This window comes from Myotis myotis, unplaced genomic scaffold (assembly GCF_014108235.1).
Source record: "Myotis myotis isolate mMyoMyo1 unplaced genomic scaffold, mMyoMyo1.p scaffold_m19_p_6, whole genome shotgun sequence".
NCBI classification, from domain to species: domain Eukaryota; kingdom Metazoa; phylum Chordata; class Mammalia; order Chiroptera; family Vespertilionidae; genus Myotis; species Myotis myotis.
In genome coordinates, this window is record NW_023416368.1 from 17,669,433 (window position 1) to 17,689,610 (window position 20,178).

The 20,178-nt window shown below is 43.3% G+C and overlaps 1 non-coding gene across 1 annotated transcript; it reads left to right on the forward strand.

Moving 5' to 3' along the window:
• The first annotated feature begins 14,370 nt into the window (after window positions 1-14,370).
• Window positions 14,371-14,479, forward strand: LOC118659426. The gene has a single exon (XR_004968553.1). It is a non-coding gene; the product is annotated as a U6 spliceosomal RNA (small nuclear RNA).
• Window positions 14,480-20,178: the final 5,699 nt, after the last annotated feature.

The window sequence follows — 20,178 nt, forward strand, 5'->3', positions numbered from 1 at the left end:
GATACTGTCTCCCCTGAGCTCTGGGAGGGATGATCAGCACGTGGCTGGCATACATCAAGTCCCTCTTCCTTGTGTCCATAGCAGGTACCACAGTGTGCTTGTCACCCTTACCAGGATGTGGCTTCCCAAAGCTCATCTACATCATGTTCCAGGCAGCCACCATTCACTGATCAGCATCCAAAATGAACCTTCTCTGCCTTGGCTCATTTAGAGCACAATGCCCCTCTTAAACACACAGCTGGTTTTCTCCTTCCTTCCCATGTAGCTGCACATTTTGCTCCACTCCCCTGATCTACCAACCAAAGATTTTTATTTGAGTCAAAGAACCCTTTCCATGCACATCTTGAACAGAGAGGTCTCCTCTGATTCAAGTCAAATGTTAGCCCAGCCCGGCCCGTGTAGCTTGGGAGGTCATGGTTTGATTCCTGGTCAGGGCACATGCCCAAGCTATGGGCTTGATCCCCAGTAGGGGGCGGCAGGAAGCAGCCAGTCAATGATTCTCTCTCATCATTGATGTTTCTATCTCTCTCTCCCTCTCCCTTCCTCTCTGAAATCAATAGAAATACATTTTTTAAAAATAAGTGTTAGTCCATTTAATGCCTTTCTTTTAATTGTGCTTTTAAAAAGCATTCTAAATTACATCACTATTTCATTGTCAGAAAATCCCTGTGAGTTACATTGTTAACCAAGTAGTATCTCCAAGAGAACTAAGATCCAGAGAGTGAAAATGAATCACAGAAAATCACCCAGTGAGTTAGAGGAAAACCTGGGTTGAACATCCAGGCTGCCTAGCTGCCACTCCACACACTTCACACACTCACCACACTGCCCTCTATTCATCTACATCTCTTAGGAGCAGGCTTCTTCCCCTCAGCTTCCTCTTCTCCACCTGAGCTCTATACACATACACATATACACAAACACGCATACTCAGACACATGCAGTCAGAGATTCATACACGCACACAGACAAACCTGTACACAAAAGAAGGTAACTATACCCACAGAGGAAGATACACACAGAGATACATACTTGCCCAGAGACAGACACAGAGATACAGAGGCATACAGAAAGACACACAGAAAAAGACAGACACACAAAGAGATGCACACACAGATACGGACACGGACACACAAAGAGACACACACACGGCTACATACCCACACATAGAAACACACGCATACAGAGACACATACACACACTTTCTAACAACTCTCATTTCATCAGCCCCAGGTGGAAAAATCCCATTTTCCTGGGACTTTACCAAGATGAGTCATGGAGAACATCCCAGCCCCTGACTTCCTTCCTCAAAGAACAGGCCTCCCTCTGTGCGCTCAGTGATAAGAGCACGTTAGATGGGAGATTACGGCTCTTAACGGAACTGGCATGTGGCGATCTGTACAGCTCTCATCCACTTATTAATCAATCATTCATAACCTCGTTTGTGTTGAGATTTCTCAGAGGCTGTTATGCTTATTATGCTTAATCAGGGATGCACTGTAGCTGTCACATTGGGTTCTGGTGACCCCATCAGGGCCAAATCCATATTTTAACTGTCATATTTGCTTTAAGAACATGCTATTTGTGCCATCATCTCATTTCCCAAGAACAGAAGCATTTGCTCTTGGTACTAAAAACGGTAATGGATCTCTGTAGAGGGGTAAGAAGAGAGAAGGACCAAATATAAGAGTGAGAAAGTATAAAAGTAATACAGAACTCAAATCGTGGTCTTTTTTAGGGTCTGAGGCTATGGAAATAATGACAGCTGTCTTCGCCTTCTTCCTTCAACACTTCCTAATTAGGCCAGGCTCTCCTTATGGGAAGTTTGTGCAGATCCTGTTGCTCACCTACCTAAATCCATTCTCTCTTGAGGCTGCTCTGTGGTTGCACAGTTCCAGGGTGAAGAGTCTTTGCCTCTCTCCACGAGACCTTATGCTCAAGGAAAGTCATCCTATCCTTAGGCTCAGCTGAGTACAGTTCATTACGTTCTTTTTGCCAATGACTGTTTTGGGAAAGGGCATATGAACCAATTCTCATCATGAGCTTTGGGGAGAAGTCCGTTAGTAAAGCTTCTGGGAAATGTTCTCTTCTTCTCCTTCTGGACATTGATGTGCGAGATGATAATTCATAGAGGAAGTAGCTCACGGGCTAAGCATGGCTGAAAAGTATTTGAGACACTCCTTCCAAGACGTGGTACCTATGTTCCTCTGCTGAAATTGGCGGCGGGGGGGGGGGGGGGGGGGGGGCTATTGAATACTTTAGCCAATAGAATATGATGGAAGTGACACTAGGTCCTAACAGGCCCTGCATCTTCTGCCTGGTTCTCCTGGAGCATCACTCCTGACATGCTCATTCCGAGGAGAGCCATCCTCTACGTGAGACCCCCCACCGCCCTGACTCCATCGTGCTGGAGAAGCTAGTGCAGCTATTCTGGCTGGCAGTCTCAGCAAAGCCCAGCCCTCCAACAACCCAAGGTCCCAGACATGTGAGGGAAGAAGCCGTCTCAGGAACGGAACTTCCAGCTCTTGCTGCCTCCGTTCCCAGTCATCTGAGTCTCATTCACGGCATCCCAGCTGAGGCTCAGAGTCATGACACAGAAACAAAGCAGCCCTGCCAAGTCCTGACCCACAGAATCCAGGAGTAAAATAACATGGATTCCACCCCCCTGTGTTTTCAAGTGGTTTGTTTAGTCAGCAAACGTAATTGGAACAAATGGCAGAATAAGAAATTAGAAAAACCCGGCTCCTTGATGACAATGCTGTGTGGTTAAATGAACCAGCCCTGGGGCCGCCTCATCTCTGGGCTCCTGGTTATTGAGCTAATCGGTTCCTCCAGTGTTTAAGCCCTTCTGAGATGGTGTATTCATTTGCTAGGGCTGCCATCACAAAATACCACAAACAGCAGAGGTTTATTTTCTCACAGTTTTAAAGACTGGAAGTCCAAGGTGAAGGTGTCGGCATGGCTGGTTTCTTCTTAGGCCTCTCTCCCTGGCTTGCAGATGGCCGCCTTCTTGCTGTGTCCTCACATGACCTTTTCTCTCCGCACATCCAAGCGTGGCGTTTCTCTGTGTGTCCAAATTTCCTCTTCTTATAAGGCCACAGGTCAGATTGGATTAGGGACCACCTCAATGGCCTCATTTTATCTCACTCACCCCTATAAATGCCCAGTCACCAACAGTCACATTCCAAGTTACTGAGGGCTAGGCCTTCAACATATGAATTTGGGGTGGATGCATTTCAGACCACAATAGCTGGCTTCCTTACTGCCGAACTCATGCTTAAAAAGAAAATGAGAGAGAAATGAACCACTCTGACTAAGCAAGTGCTGGAATAGCTCGAGAATTAAAGAGAGAACGATGACAGCGCAACTCCAAGAATGTCAGTGACTAGAAATGGGGCTTCAGTGACACCCAAACATATGTTCGCTTCTCTCTTTCACTCTGATTCTCTCTGGGATTTGCCTTCATTTTCTCAAGAGCCACCACACTGAGCATTATCTTGTCACTCTCACACTGAAATACATCAATCTCCCAGGGACTTACGGGAATGCGGAGGGCAATAAAGCTAGGACTGGCAGAGTTCCACACACCTGCTCAGGGAGAGCAGCTAGACGCTAGGTGTTATACGTGCAAGGAGTAATCGAGGCTTCTTAGCTTCCTGGAGCTGCCTGCCATATGCCTACCCACCTTTTGTCCCAGCCAAAGACACACTCCACTTGACGCTACCAGAGGAAAATGAACCATGAACTAATCTGGTAAGAGCAAGGACATATGGCAGCCTTCCTGGAACTCATGGGAGAAAAGTTGTTGAAAAGTGCTAAAACTGAGGCTCCTGCTATCAATGAGCCTAAAATCTCATACCACATATGGACTTTCAAATAATTCTTTCCCTTAAAAACAAAAAACATAGAGTAACCTAAAAACTGAAATGTAAATAAATTATCACATGTCCAGAAAAAAAAATATTATGCAATCATTTAAAAAGAATGCAGCATCTTTCTAAGTACCCTATAAAGATAAAAGCAAGGTGCATAACATATATATAGCATGCTACTGTGGGAAGAGGCGGGGATGAATATGTACCTATAGCTTTTTAAATGTATGCATCATCTCTGAAAAGAAATGCCCAATAAACTGGTACCAGTAGATGCTTCGGTATAGGGAACCCCTTATCCGGGGTTTCACTTTCCACAATTTTGGTTAGCTTTGGTCACCCACCGTCTGAATGTATTACATGGAAAATTCCAGAAATAAACAATTCATACGTTTTAAATTATATGCCATTCTGAGTAGCGTGATGAAAGCTTGCGCCTTCTGCTCTCTCCCACCCAGGACATGAATCATCCCTTCGTCCAGCATATACACACTGTATACTCTCCCCCCGCATTAGTCACTTAGGAGCCGCTTAGTAGCTGATCTGGGTTATCAGATCAACTGTCACAGAACCACAGTGCTTGTGTCCAAGCAGCCCTTCCTATAGCTTCACGCTGTGCCGCATGCCTAGATCATTCATATCCCTTCATCTCCTCACAGAGATGTTCATCTTCTCACATCAACAAGGGTGAGTACAGCACAATAAGGTACTCTGAGAGGGAGAGCGAGACCACCTTCACATAACTTTTATTACAGTGCATTGTATAGTTATTCTATTTTATTAGTAGTTATTGTTGCTCATCTCTTCCTGTGCCTAATTTATAAATTAAACTTTATCATAGGTATGTGTGCACAGAAAAAAAAACCATAGTACATATAGGTTTTGGTGCTATCCCTGGTTTAAGGCATTCACTGGGGGTCCATGGATAAGTGGGGGGAGGGGAGACCACCTGCATACGATTTTAACAGTATGTTAAACTCTGAAGAAGAAAATATTAATAAACTTGAAGGCATAGAAACTATCCAAAATGAAACACAAAAATGAGACTAGAAAAACAAGTGAACAGAGCACCAGGGATCTGTGAGGCAACTTTAAGCAGCCTAGCGCGTGTATAATTTAGTCCCAGAAGTAAGGGGAGAAGGAAAAAGTACTTAAAGAAAAAAACAATCAAAACATTCCCAAATTTGATGAAAATAAACTCATAGATCCAAAAGTTCAATGAACCCCAAACAAGAACATCAGGGCACATGATAATCAAATTATCTAAAATCAGCCCTGGCCAGTGTCTCAGTTGGTTAGAGCATCCTCCCAATATACCAAGGTTGTGGGTTCAATCCCCAGTCAGAGCACATACAAGAATCTACCAATGAATGCATAAATAAGTGGAACAACAAGTCAGGGTTTCTCTCTCTCTTCTCTCTCTCTCAATAAGTTAAAAAAAATTTTTAATTGTCTAAAACCCATGATAAGGAGAAAACCTTAAAAGAAACCAGAGAAAAAAGATACATTAAATACAAAGAAAGAAAAAAATAGGAATGACAGCAGGCAGAAAGCCAGAAGAGAGACCTCTTTCAAGCACCAAAAAACAAAAGTCCACTTAGAATGCAATATCCAGTGAAGATTCTTTTGAAAACAAAGCCAAAATAAAGCCTTTTTTTAGATGTAATAAAAGCTAAAGGAATCCATCCTTAGCAGTCACACACTATAAGAAATGCAAAAGGGAGTCCAACAGGCAGAAGAAAAATAGTGCCTTATGCAATATGTAGGTAAATATATAGAATTTTGTTCTTATTTTTAAATCACTTAAAAATATTTAAAAAATGAAAACAATGTATCAGGATGCATTTTACTATAAAAGTATTATCTGAATTCCTATATGATTGCAATACAGAAACACTTGAAAGATCCATCAATTGAAAAGGCATGCTAAAAAGCAACTGGAGCCGAAACCGGTTTGGCTCAGTGGATAGAGCGTCGGCCTGTGGACTGAGAGGTCCCAGGTTCGATTCCGGCCAAGGGCATGTACCTGGGTTGTGGGCACATCCCCAGTAGGAGATGTGCAGGAGGCGGCTGGTCGATGTTTCTCTCTCATCGATGTTTCTAACTCTCTATCTCTCTCCCTTCCTCTCTGTAAAAGATCAATAAATTATAGTTTAAAAAAAAATAAAAATAAAAAAATAAAAAGCAACTGGATTCAGTTACAGTTTTCAATGGATGTTTTTAAACTTTAATCATAACATTATCTACATATGTTTAAATATAGGCATGCAGTATGTATAAATACACATGTGTAAATACATCCGTGAATATTTGTTCTTGATGAACCTACAGATGTGTGCACTTCTTGCGACAACCTATTGCTCCAGGACAGTGATTCTCAACCTTCTGGCCCTTTAAATACAGTTCCTCATGTTGTGACCCAACCATAAAGTTACTTTTGTTGCTACTTCATAACTGTAATGTTGCTACTGCTATGAATCGTACTGTAAATATCTGATATGCAGGATGGTCTTAGGCGACCCCCGTGAAAGGGTCGTTCGACCGCCAAAGGGGTCGCGACCCACAGGTTGAGAACCGCTGCTTCAGGGTGTTCTACTAGCCACAGGTAGGGAATTAGGACCAATTTTCTTCTGTAAATCAGACGAGAATTCTATGGCAGTATAAACATTGACACTTCTGTCTCCTTAGCACCTTGATAATGGACCACTTTATATATTCGGGTGGTCTTTATCATCACATCTGCTATACCATAAAGCAGAGCCTTCCACACCACAGGCATCCAATAAGTAGTTGCCCAATGAATGCATGGCCTCTCTGATAGCATCAATACACGGCAGCTATTTTCTGAGGGCTACTGAAAAAACATAAGTCCTGAGTCACAAGTGTCAGGACCCATATCTAACTTGACTTTCTCTTCTCAATTATCTCTGTCTTTCCCACTACATATCTTCAAGCTCTTCGTGACATACATAACTCCAACAATTCCAGCCACATTCTCTGAGGTTACATGCCATTGGCAGAGCCCACCACAGTAAATTAATCTTCAGAGATGGGCTCAAGAGGATATATTTAAATCACACAAAAAACAGGTCAGAGCTGCAGTGATCAGTGAAGCAGACCTCAGTGTGTTGTACATAATTAAAATGACTGTAGGACTGACCTGTATATATCAGCTGGAAAAACATTTCTTTCTGTAGAAGCATAAGAGTGAAACATGAGCAGATTGTTGTACCTAGGTGCAAACTTGACCTTGAAATAAGACAAGATGAAATACTGCCATTTGTGACAACCTGGATGGACCTTGAGAATATTATGCTACGTGAAATAAGTCAGTCAGAAAAAACTAAGAACCATCTGATTTCACTCATATGTGGGATATATGAGTGTGAAATTTATAGACAGAGACAACAGTGGCAGCTATCAGAGGAAACAGGGTGGAGACTGGGACAGGGGTGGTAAAGGCTGCCAAATGTTTGGTGACAAAAGATTATTTGACTTTGGGTGACACATACATAATGCAATATGCAGATCATGTTTCATAAAAATGTACCCTTAGAACCTAAATGATCCTATTAACCAATGTCACCCCAATAAATTTAATTTTAAAAAGAGAAAGAAAGAAAGAACTTGACATTTCCATACCCTGGTTCTGAAGACTGTACCTGCCTCACCTGTTGCCTTTGGCTTTGACAATTTCAAGATGTGAGAAATACTATCATCATAAACCACTCAAAAGGGTCAAAGATTTGTGGCCTGGTCTGATCTCACAGTGTCAGACTTCCTTAAAACCTGAAGGGGATTGAGCCCTAGCCAGTTTGGCTCAGTGGATAGAGCATTGGCCTGCGGAATGAAGGGGCCTGGGTTCTATTCCAGTCAAGGGCGCATGCCCCAGTTTCCTGCTTGATCCCCAGTAGGGGGCATGCAGGAAGCAGCCGATCAATGATTCTCTCTCAATATTTCAATTTCTCTCTCCCTCTCCCTTCCTCTCTGAAATCAATACAAATATATTTTTAAAAACCTGAAGGGGGTTGCAAAAGAAGACCTTTCCTCTGAGAAGTTCCCAGTGCTTACAACAATTTAGAACACACCTGCAATAAACAATGGATTCCCACCCAAGCTTTATCTCGTTCGCTCCTATTTTACTTACTGCCTCTCGGTTTTCCTCAGCAGTGCCCCTCTCGTCCCTACCACCTGGCTGGAACTGAAGAAATTCTCACACCGTTTGCTCCGTCAGCTTCATGGGAAGGAGGAACGGTTATCCACACCCTGCCTACAACCTGGGCTCAGGCAGAGTGGGAGAGTCAGCGAGCCTCGCTGTCTTAATTTCATATTTGATTGAACAATATGAAAAGAACTGTTAAAGTTATGGAACTCCACGCTCGCGTTAGGCTTAGGATGGGGTGGCTAAGGCTATGTATAAAAAGAGTTATTTTATTCTTCTTCTCCAGTAATAACATTTAGCACTCAGATATTGCTTTTCATCTCCATCTCTCTTTATAAACATTAACTGTACAATTTCACTACATTAACTGCAGAGAGAGAGTCGGGAGTGGCCCTATAAATTTGTAGTCAGCTTGGTAGCATTTATTGTCTCTCAGAATGATATACTACACCCAAGAGCCTATGTTTTACCCTGGTTTACGGTAGGAAGGTGAGAAAAAAGGGAAGGGGGAAAAATGTCATGTTTTAAAATAACAGGGATCTCAGAAGCCTACCCAAGACTCCAGGGGAATAGCCTCTGGATTTAGAATGTGGCATTAAAATAGTTAGCGAGCTGAATGATATAACTAAATTTTGAATAATAGTGTTATGCTTAGCATATGACAATTTTTTTCCCTTTTCATTGAATTTATTGGAGTGATACTGGTTAACAAAATTCTATAGATTTCAGTGCCCAATTTTACAGCACACCATCTGTACACTGTATTGTGTCTTCACCACCCCCAGGCCAGTCTCCATCCAACAGCATTTATCCCCCCATACCTTCCTCCACCTCCCCCCACTGACAATTTCAATTTAAAAAAAAAAATGTTTCCAAATCCCTTCTGGCAGAGAAAAGTGCCTCCAAACTTAAATTAAAAAATTATTTTACTATAGCGAGAATATGGATTTAACATAAACAAAAGGCATACTATTGCTGTTGTCATTATTGGTAAATCTTTTATACCTCACCTCTCCCTTGAATCATGTTTTATGGAAAGTCCCTCCAAATAATAACAGTAGCTACCACTTGTTGAATATTTACATGTGTGTGTGGCACCATGCTAGGTACTTCAAATGCACTGATTTGATTCAGTTGCCCCACCTGCAAAATGAAGGAATTTGTCTAGATCAGAGAACTACAGCCCCTGGGCTACATCCAGATGCTATTTCTGTAAATGAGGCTCTCTTGGAACATAGCCATGTCCATTCATTTACAAATTGCCTGTGACTGCTTTCCCACCACCAGGGCAGAGTTGAATACTTACCACAAAAGCCCTGGGGCCTGCTTAAAATATTTACTATCTGCTGTTTTTTTTACAGAAAAAATATGCCATCCTCTGAACTAGAACATAGCATCAAAGAATCTTCAAATCCTAACATTCTATTCCTCTGACTCTGTGATGAGAACGCTTTCTCCACTATATCATTACTAGCATTAAAGAGCAAAAACAGCATATTGGCCTGAACTTGCCTAGGCATTGTTATGTAGGCTTCTCTGCCAGTGTCAGTTCTTCAGGAAAATATTCTTTGTGTTTCTAATTCTGTGACTCACTTATTAGTCCCTTGTTGAGAGCTAACAACTTCAATTAATCCCATGTTGATAACTGTCGATAACATACACTTCAACTATTTTTTTCTTTCTTTATTAAGGTATTACATATGTGTCCTTATCTCCCCATTGCCCCCCCCCACACACACACACACACACCGCTCATGCCCTCACCCCCCATGGTGTCTGTGTCCATTAGTTATGCTTATATGCATGCATACAAGTCCTTTAGTTGATCTCTCCCCCTAACCCCCATCCTCCCCTACCTTCTCTCTGAGGTTTGAGCATCTGATCGATGCTTCTCTGTCTCTGGATCTGTTTTTGTTCATCAGTTTATGTTTTTCACTGTATTCCACAAATGAGTGAGATCATATGATATTTATCTTTCTCTGACTGGCTTATTTCACTTAGCATAATGCTCTCCGGGATTATCCATGCTGATGCAAATGGTAGGAGTTCCTTCCTTTTTAGAGCAGCATAGTATTCCATTGTGTAGATGTGCCAAAGGTTTTTAATCCACTCATCTGCTGATGGGCACTTAGGCTGTTTCCAAATCTTAGCTATGGTGAATTGTGCTGCTATGAACATAGGGGTGCATATATCCTTTCTGATTGGTATTTCTGTTTTCTTGGGATATATTCCTAGAATGGGATTACTGGGTCAAATGGGAGTTCCATTTTTAATTTTTTGAGGAAATGCCATACTGTTTTTCACAGTGGCTGCACCAATCTGCATTTCCACCAGCAGTGCATGAGGGTTCCTTTTTCTCCACATCCTCACCAGCACTTTGTTGATTTGCTGATGATAGCCATTCTGACAGGTGTGAGATGGTATCTCATTGTGGTTTTGATTTGCATCTCTTGGATGATTAGTGACTTTGAGCATGTTTTCATATGTCTCTTGGCCTTCCTTATGTCCTCTTTTGAAATGTATCTATTTAGGTCCGTTGCCCATTTTTTGATTGGGTTGTTTATCTTTCTTTTGTTAAGTTGTATGAGTTCCTTGTAAATGTTGGAAATTAAACCCTTATTGGAGATAACATTGGCAAATATGTTCTCCCATGCAGTGGGCTTTCTTGTTGTTTTGTTGATGGTTTCTTTTACTATGCAGAAGCTTTTTATTTTGATGTAGTCCCATTTGTTTATTTTCTCTTTAGTTTTCATTGCCCTAGGAGCTGTATCGGTGAAGATATTGCCACTTCAACTATTAATAAAAATATTACACTGAGCGAAATAAACCAGTTAGAGAAAAATAAGTATCACATGATCTCACTCATGTGGAATCTAATGAACAAAATAAACTGATGAACAAAATATAGCCAGAGACCTAGAAGCATGGAACAGACCGACAAATTTCAGAGGGAAGCTGAAAGTGTGGGGGAGATATTAACCAGGGAATTTATATGCATATATGCGTAGCCCATGGACACAGACAATAGTGTGATGAAGGCCTGGGAGGGGCAGGTGCAGGATGGAGAGGGTCAATGGGGGGAAAAAACACGAAAGGGACACCTGTAATATTTTCAACAATCAAGATAAATTTTTTAAAATTAAGTATAATTATGGGACTCTAATAAATTACACCAATAAAAGAAAAGAAGATCAAATTCCATCACTTCTTTCCTCACTCTCTCAAGTCATTGCTTCTTCTCCATCCATTTTCCTGCCATCATCCTTGTCTGTTGCCACGTCACATTATTGCCTGAGCGTCATTCTGCCCAATCCTAGGCACGAAGTAAGAGTCTACACACTTGAAATCCAAGACTCACCTTTTGAAAGGATAAGAACAAGGGATACGACTTTTTCTTAAAGTGTTTTCATTTATTTCCAAGCTCATGGAGATTGCACCAGCCCATGGTCCTCACATGGGCCTTGAGGGATGTGGCAGTGGGAGAAAGAGCACAGTTTCTGGGCCTTGGGTTATGCAGGGAAAACTCAGAGCCACAATACAGTGAAAGGAATTCTTTTCAGTGTTGGAGGAGTAGAGAGGACAGGGAGAGGGAGAGGGGGCTGGAACCGCTGTGGGCACACGTTGCCCAGGAATATTCTTAAGGAACAGGGATGTTCAATATTCACACATAAATCATACGTAGTACTGCAGTATTCTATTGTCCCACCTCCCAGTGTTTCAGGAACATTAGCTTGACCTCACTAAACCACTAAGTCACTTTTTTTTTTCCCTTCCTTAAAGAAAAATAAGGGAAAAGACTGGAAGAGCAAGAAACAGCTTTCTTAATTCTTTCAAAATAGTATGACTCCCTGTTTTATTGGTGGGAAGAAATGCAGGAGGATACGGATAGGGTCGCTGTTAGAGCACCCTGGCCACCAGGTAGCAATCTTATAAAATCTATGCCATTGTTTTCTCATTCCTATATAGGAAGTTGCTGTCTATTTTAAAAAGTGCAGAAGTGTGTTCCTGGAACTTTCCAGAACCTGAGCAGCCAGTGCCCAGCGCTCTCCTCTGTCACCTATCTCCCTGAGTGGCCCGAAGAGCAAGGAGCTCGGCCAGCAGACATCAGAGTTAAACTCCAGTGGCTGACCGTCTCAGCCCTCTTTTCCACACGCCCTCCCTCCTGAACTGATTCAACCTCGGGATGCATGCAGAGCTCGAGTCTTTTGAACTTATTTACAAGTTTTATCATTATACTTGCCCACATTATGCAAGCAGTTTGCAATCTCCCCTAATTCTCTGACTTTAATTATATAATTGAACAAGCCCAAAACTCATTTTTCCCAGGAAACATTAAACATTACCATCTTAATGAAATTTGTAATGAAATGGTCCACTCTGCATGCAAATGACCGGTAGTGGCTGGGCCACTAGCTTATCGCTGGGCAAGGCAACAAGACAGATGCTCCTTCTTTTGTCAGTCGGGGGGGAATGGCAGGCTCGCCCACACTTTCGGCCGGAATGATAATTCCACGAGACGAGAAGACGGGCCTCTGTGAGACATATGGATATAATTAAGATTGGGTGGCAAGACTTTAAATGAAGTAGGAACTGATCTTAACCTATACAAATCAAAACTTATTTTCAAAGCTGAAAGAACTCAAACTTTTCTTGCCAATTAAAAAAAAAAGTTAGCAACTGTCTTCCCTTCTCCAGAGACTAGAGGTCTGAGAGATTGACAGTTCTCTTCTCGACTTGCTTCCCAGGACTGAACGAAGGAAATGGGAAACATGTAAGAAACATGGGGGTCTTCTGAAATTCTCTGCATAATGAGTGAATGACTCTTCAAGTATCCGTGCCTTCCCAGCTGCATTTTTCAAATACCCTTGTTGCAGGGGGATGGGAGCATGAGTGTGCGGGGGGCCGGGGAGGGAGGTTGGGGGTTAATGGGGGGCATGAGGACACATTTGTAATACCTTAACTAATTTTTAAAAAACAAAAAACAAATACCCTTGTTGCATAAAACTCAGATCGTTTATGCACTACAGACTGTCCTCACGCCAAAGTCCCTGCCTGCCAAGACAAGGAAGGCAACCTGTTCACACTTTTGTCCAAACAGCATGGACAACCAAGTCCTGTGCCAAGTAGACACCAAATTAAAGTACTTAATGATGGCCACTGTTTATATAACAAATTCCCAGTTCCCAGGCCTTGTCAAATCTTTTCACTGCCAGAAACATGTCAAGATGCCCAAAGGCTCTCCACAGAGCCTTACCCTGAACATGTATAGTCGTTAGAGAAGAGAATGCAATGGCTACACCTACCACAATACCCAGCTGAATAAATGTTATTTCCCTGCCTCCTAAGTGCCTCCATTTTCCCACAGAAAGACTTAATAGCAAGGGAAATTTTTGTCTGTAAAATTTTTAACAATTTTTAAATTATTGGAGTATTGTTCACATATCATATAATTTACCCATTCAAAGTGCACAATTCAATGATTTACAACATATTACATTGAACTTATTTACAAGTTTTATCATTATACTTGCCCCTATACATTGCGCAAGTTTGCAATCTCCCCTAATTCTCTGACTTTAATTATATAATTTAACAAGCCCAAAACTCATTTTTTTTTAATTGTGGCAAAATATATGTCGTAAAATTTGCCATTCTTAAGTGTACAGTTCAGTGGCATTGATTACATTCAAAATATTGTCCAACCATCACCACTGTCTATTTTCAAAACTATTTCATCTCTCCAGACAGAAACTCTATAATCATTAAGTGAAAATTCTTCATTTCTCCTCACAGAGCCCCTAGAAGCCTCTGTTCTGCATTCTATCTCTATGAACGTGCTTATTTCCAATATCTCAGATAAGTGGAATGCTATAACATTTGTCCTTCTGTGTCTGGCTCAGTTCACTTGGCATCTCGTCTTTAAGGGCCATCCATGTTGCAGCATGTATCAGAATCTTGACTCTTTTTATGGCTGAAGAATATTCATTAAATGCATACACCACATTTTGTCTACCCAGTCATCTGTTGAGTATAGGCTTATTTTTTCAATACTTTGAGTGCAGAGATTTGAGAAATTTCATACTCAATTCATAGCACACTCTTGTCATCATCAGTCAACATGTGCCCCTCTCTCAGGTTTTGCTCATTTCTTCATCCCTAGGAGCCTCTCCCACCCCGTGCACGCTAATGTGTTTGCTGTCGGTCCCTAATTATGTACGTAGGTTTGTAAAATATATAATTGTGCTGTTTGAATTTATACAAATGAATCTATTTTATAGAAATTCATTCTGTTTCTTACTTTTTCACTCACACTGTGCTTTTAAGATCTACACTTATGTGCTCACTTCGGCAGCACGTATATAAAATCGGAACGATACAGAGAAGATTAGCATGGCCCCTGTGCAAATTCATGGAGTATCCCACATTAAAAAAAAAAAAAATCTACACTGATGACTGTATCTTATTGTTTGATGTTTAGCCTCTGAAACGTGGCATAAAGGGATTAAATGGTCTCGTGCTATTATCTATTCTCCACGGAGGAAGCTGACTCCCAGGGCAACTTCTGTGCTTCTCTGTGAGCTCTGAACAAATCTCTTAATCTCTCCAAGATTCGTTTCTTTATCTGTCTAATGAGGGGGTTACCCCAGAGCAGAGTCTTGATGGGCAGTATGCCTCAAATGGCCTGGGAAACTCGGCCAAAACAATGCACCCAACAGCAAGATCCAAGGCAGTAAAGCCCCGGCATAAACAAGTGTGGGGGGAGGGGAGAGAAAAATAAAACACTTTCCAGATGATTCTGGTGCGCATCCCTAGTTAAAACCCCTGCCTGAGATGAATCTCCGAAGTCCCTTCCCTTCAACATACTAAGATTCTACAATGATAGGCAAAGGTCCTACAGAAAACCAAAGGCTAGAAGCTGGCAGTAAAAATGATGCCTGTGTCCCAGCTCTTTGTTTTCTAAGTATAAAATCTATTTTAAAAGCATTTAGGCTACTTTATTGCTACCTTCTATAAGTACTATATTCCACGGATTAACTGCTCCCCGGTTAGCACACTCATCCATAACTCCTCGGGCTCAGTCCCTCCTTAGCTCGGATCATGCCCTCTGGTCCTTGTATTTGATAAAAGCTGCAAGAGGCTGGGAACATTTTTCATCTCTATTCCCATCAGAAGTTTGTGTAGCTCAATAGGGTCACCTCTGAGTCTCTGCTTTTGCAAGGAATACAGATCTGGTTTCTATAGTCTGGTTTGAAAAGAAGATGCCTGGACAATTCTACGTGTGAACAGCGCTGCTCTGCCTCATCCTATGGGTCTTGTTCTGAATTCTGTAATCAGAACTCGCCTTCACAGTCTTCCTGGCCCCCAAATAACATTGTTTAAAACTTTGGAAATACAAACTATAGGAAGAAGAAAAATATTACTATAATCCCACTCAGTGAAATAACGTCTTTCTCACATGTATGACCCCGGCCCAATCGTCTTAGTTCAGGCTGACATGATGAAGTGCCTGCGCTGGGTGGTTTATAAACAGACATTCCTGTCCCCACAGCCAGAGGCTGGAAGTCCTAGATCAGGTGCCAGCAAGGCCGGTTTCTGGGGTGAGCCCTCTTCTGGGTTGCAGACTGCTGACCGGTATCCTCACCTGGCGAGAGCAGAGAGAGGAAGCAAGCCCTCTCGGGACTCTCATGAGCATTCATCTCATCAGGAGGCTCCACCTTCATCGCCTCCCAAAGGCCTCACCTCTGAACCACCACATTGGGGGATGGGGTTTTAACACATGAATTTTTGGGGGACACAAGCATTCAGTCCATAACACTCTTATCTATTTTGTTAGGTCTGATCAAATAATTGAATTGATACCCCTCCCCCAGGAACTGGCTTTTCAGATCATTTCACTATGGACATTCCCTTTGCTGAGACCGAATTTCACTTGCTGTGACCACATTCCATTATCTCCCCTCCGGGTAAGCATGAAGAAGACTCTGCCCAGAAAAAAGCCCGCCAAAAGTCCTTTAAAAGCCGCTGACTCCCATCACTGGGTACTGGAGCCATCCAGACTCCGCCACCTGGTGTGCAGATGATCAAATAAATTCGTAATCCCTCACCACTCTGGCCTCGTGCGTTCCTCCTTCCGCGACCTAAAGGCCGCACCTCTAAACCACCACATTGGGGGATGTGGTTTTAACACATGAATTTGGGGGGAACACAAACATTCAGTCCATAACACTCTAATCTACTTCACTTAGTGGGTACTATATTGGTCCCATTTCGGGCCCCCCACTCAGGAATTATGTTTGTCTTCTCTTTTCCTTCCTACCTCAATCCAGCAGCCCAACCTCCAAATACACCCTGAATCCACCCCTGTCTTTCTGTTCCCATTCCTACCACCACACACCAAACGCCATCATCTCTCACCGGGCTGCTCACTTAGCCTCCCTGGTAAGCTGCAGAAGGAATGAAAAGATATCGACAGAACCAGAAAACAAAAATATCCAGACTGGCTTGAAGATTTAGGTCAGAACTAAGGAAATTGAATTTCATACAAATAAATGTAAGCTTCTGCATTTACTTGCCAAAGTTCCATGGCATAAGTTACAAGATGAATAAAAGACTTGGGTGATTTATTTGACTGCAAGCTCAATTAAGAAAACAATGTGATGTGCCTGATAGAAAAAAGAAAAACAAAAAAAAAGGTCGTACTACTTTGGCCGAATGAATAAGAATGCAGCATCTAGTACAAAGGACATAATATAGTCCTTTTGTGCTGGTAGCACACAGTGTTTCATTCTATGATACACATTATATATGAATATCCAGAATTGATTGAGTGGAATTCTGAGCAGAGCTAAATTGGGTCACATGAGCAACAGCCGAAAAAACTGGGGACACTTGTCTGGGAAAGACTAAGGTTCTAAAGGGCACACCCACACTTTGGAACATGTGAGTATGCCCCTGGCAGAAGGAGAAGTCTCCAAACAGGTAGTTCCAGGAGGGGCAGACTGTGATTCAAAAGGAATCTTCACATAGCTCAGCTGCAATGCCGCCTCCTCAGAGAAGCCTACCCTGATTACCCTGCCTAAGTAGCCCCATCACCCTGTTTCATTTCCTTCCTTTCATATACTGCTAGCTAGAGTTATCCTAGTTTTTGATTAAGCATAGGCTGCCTCCTTGACTTCAATACACCATCAGTGAGAGCTGGGATCTTGTGTATCCTGTTTATCATAACATTCAGGATCCAGGAAAGTGTAAGGCGCATAGTGGGAGCTTAGTAAACACTCAGGAAGGAATGACTGCCCTCCTCTCCACAGTCGCTTCCAGCATTAAAGGGTCATGAACAGTCATTCTCAAGGAGACTAGCAATAGCATTTGGGGTTCCTGCTGGGAAAAGAGCTGAGTTCATTATCTCCCGCCTCCTGGGGCTTCCCCCTTTCTCAGTAGTTTCCATTCTGTGACTCAATCTGCAGGTCCACAAACACGGATTCCTTGGCTGTCCTCTGTCCTCGGAGCGTCCTTGGATCGGAACCTTACTTTGGGTTCTCCCCAGAGTGAGCTCCTGTTTGCTCTCTGGATTCAGATGCGGCTTCCTGAAGTCCAGGACATTGTGACCTTTGACCTTCTTCGTGCTAGGTCACGTGGAGGTGTTTGGAGACCCAGGCATTGTGGAAACCAAGTGGAAGTCTCCAGAAGACTGCTCCCCACAGCCTGGCGCATCCCTTCCTAAAAGGTGAACTGAATCCAGCAGGTGGATTTTGTCTCCAGTCACAGCTTTAGAAGGCTGCTTTAAATGTCCAGCCACTAGAATAATAATGTCACCGCAGCCTACAGACAGGCAAACCTACCCATGGTGTATTTTTAAATTAAAAAGCAAGTTAAAAAACAATAGGTTGAATATAATCTTCTATTTCTCTTGTAAAATAAAATACATATGAAAGGTCTGGCAGGAAATATACCAAAATGTCAACTGTGTAATCGCCGGGCAGGGGGGAACATGGGCATCTTTCTTTTCTTTGTTATAACTTTGAAAAATCATTAGCAATTATCCAAAAGCAACTTTTTACTTTCATAATTTCAAAAAAAGGTAGTTTGGGGTAAAAAGGTGGTTTGCTAAAAAGGTTGTTTGACCTGGCACTTGGGACCAATCAGGAGGCCGGGGAGAGGAGCGCAGCTGGCGACTGCGGAGCACCCACTGCCGCGAGTGCTTCTGCTTCCTCCCTCTAATCCTCACAACCCGCCCCTGAAGCAGTAGCCCCATTTCATAGCTTGGAAAACTGAGACTCGGGGAAGGTTAGCAATTTGCCGAAGGCCTCCGATTTGGTAGAGATGAGATTTCAATCCAACCCTGCACAGTGCTTCCCGGGAAAGACACACGCTCTCCCTCTGAGCTGGAGCCAGGCTGGGAACACAGAAGCACCAGTCCTTGGGTTTCGGTGGATTTGACATTAATGAGTCTCAGCGTTTCAGAGTCCTCTGTCCGTGGTACCCGCGGAACGGTGCGTGGCAGCGCTGAGGACACCGGGGAGCTCGTTAGGCATGAAGAACTCAGGCCCCATCTCACACCTACGGAATCAGACTCTGCTTTTTAGCAGGATGCCCAGGTGATTCACCTGCTTCTCACAGTCGGAGAAACGCTGCTTTTAAATGCCTCCCCAGCCCCACTGCCTGCCCGGATTGCTATGGAAACCACCATCCCTGGCCTCTCCTCCCATGTCCCTCTCTTCCCCTGAAACAAAGAGCTCTGTCAGACATTCACACAAGCCTCAGGGCCCGAGAGGAGAAATGCTACCCACAAAGATACTTTATTAATCAAAATAATGCCTGGCACTTCCTGGGTTATGTGTGTTAGCCTCAAGGCGAGCTGGGCCTGGTCCCTCCACACCAGCCAGAGCAGTGGTGGGCTGATAAATGTTTAACAACCAATTTCCAAGGAGTAAATACTCCCACCAGGACCAATTCCAAGGCCCCGCGATGATGTCACTGGACATGGACTTGAGAAGGGACGGGCACAGTTGGCTCACAGGAGCAGACAGGAGCAGGGGGCGTCAGCCCCAGGGCCCCACGCAGCCAGAGCCTCATTTTCTGAGTCGAGATCTTTCGTACGAGAGGGGAAGCGACAGTATTATTTCAGCTAATGAGGACATAATGTTTTATTGTTGGCTTCCACAACCATTTAAATTTATCCATCTCTAATTAGTTTTGGCAAACAGAAAATGACTCGCCAAATATAATCTGCAACAGCCTGTCAGACCGTAAAATTGTCTGTGCTGGCTGTGCGCTCGGAAATCGGAGGGAGTCCTGGGTCTGCCGTGGAGCCAGGCTGGGGAGCCTGGGCTCAGCCTCGTGAATAAAACATTTCCAGCAGCTTGTAGGTGGGAGCAGAAAGGGGTTCAGGCAGAGCCTGTGCCATCTATTTCCGCCTGACTCTTCAGTGTCTACTCTTGTTCATTTCTCAACAGGGACAAGGCAGGGCAGCAGCGCCGTTCTGAGCTAGGAAGACAGACAGTCCAGCTGGGAGGGGATCCGAGGAGGAGCTGGATTGACAGAGAGGAGAGGGAAGGACACGCGGGTGATGCGAACCTGGGGACACACACAGAGAGGAAGGAAATGAGAACTATTTGCAACACATTGGATAGGTCTGTTTGGGAGGACCAAGTTGTTCATTGTTGTCATCATTATTAACCTCCACCCACTGAGCATTTACCATATGCCAGACTCGATTCTAAACAATGTGAGCCAATTATCTCAATGACTGCACAGAAATCCTGTATCATCACCATCATCGTCATCGTCATCATCTCCATTTTACAGGGGAGGAAACTGTGGTTTATAAGTTTAAGGTATTTGCTCACGGTTGCACAGCTGGTAAGAAAAGGGGGCAGACTCCAGCCCAGTTCTATCAGATTCTGAAGCCCATGCTGTAAGCACCTCAATACATCACCTTAAATGTGTGGGGTGGCGGGGGGTGGCGGGAAAGGGAGATGTCCCTCCCTGAGAAGCTTCCTCTGAGCAGCCAGAGGGCAGAAGAAATAGAGAAGGGAGGGACCACCGACTCCCCCCAGGTCCTGAGGGCTGCGAGTGGAGTGCTGAGTTCCAACAGCCTCACCTACATTCTGCCCAGCTCTGGCCGCTCAGTTCCAGAAATGACAT